Raw genomic sequence first — 1094 nt, forward strand, 5'->3', positions numbered from 1 at the left:
CACCAATTAACTGAATATAATGTATTAAGTTGGAATCGAGGAGTAATCCAAAGTAGGAATCCAATTGGAATCTATGGCTGAATTGAAATGTCTGTTAAATGCTTTAACAACATTGTTGTGAATTTTTGGTACGGCGTTAACCGTTTTTGAGTTGGTGGTTGGAACGGTTTTTGAGTTGGTGGTTGGAACGGTTTTTGAGTTGGTGGTTGGAACGGTTTTGAACGGTTTTTGAGTTGGTGGTTGTGGTTTTGAACGGTTTTTGAGTTGGGGTTTGGAACGGTTTTTGAGATGGTTGTTTTAAGTGTTCAGTTTTATATAGAGCAAATTCACAACAAATGTTGTCTCAATGCACTTCATAATTTTAGTTGACCCACATATCAATTGCTATTCAACAGTACAATAAGCTCAGTTAATGATTAAAGTAGATTAAATGTTTGTACCAAAGGAAACCCATCAAATTGCATAGTCATTACTTACAGCATTCACTCCTCCTGACCAGCAGGGGGCAACAGCAAATGGCTTTTGTTGAGTTGCTGACTTTACAGCAATCCCTCATACAGACCGTGCATGAAGCGACAGGAGAAGAACTCCCCTCTAAGAGGAAGAAACCGCCAGCAGAATCAGAACCAGGCTCAGTACCAGCAGCCACCTGCCACGACTGACAGGAGCTGAGAGAGCAGAGACACAACAGGTCACCTGATCAGGAGAACTTTGTTACTGGAAGTGACAAGTTAACAGCAGGAGAGGGAGAAGGGTTAGGTGATGGCAGCATCTTGTCAGCCAATGCGCTTCTCCAGGAAGTGACCACAGCCAATCAGAAACCCAGACCAAGTGTAGCTTCTACGGAGACAAAAAACAGTTGAAATAAATGTAGTGGTCCATAAAAATGCAAAAACACATTCTAACAACAATTGTAACTGACATTTAACAGTGCAAGACATTTTAAATGTCTAATATAAACAAATAAAATCAAGTCCATAAATAAAATTCTCCTTCCATCTGTGGTTGGGGCCTGGCGATGAATGGCAAAAAAAAAATCAGACGAAAACAAAATAATCCAGGATGATTCCTGAAGGACAAGACGACAGGATATA

This window comes from Poecilia formosa, unplaced genomic scaffold (genome assembly GCF_000485575.1).
Source record: "Poecilia formosa unplaced genomic scaffold, Poecilia_formosa-5.1.2 Scaffold54, whole genome shotgun sequence".
In the NCBI taxonomy this organism is placed as follows: Eukaryota; Metazoa; Chordata; class Actinopteri; order Cyprinodontiformes; family Poeciliidae; genus Poecilia; species Poecilia formosa.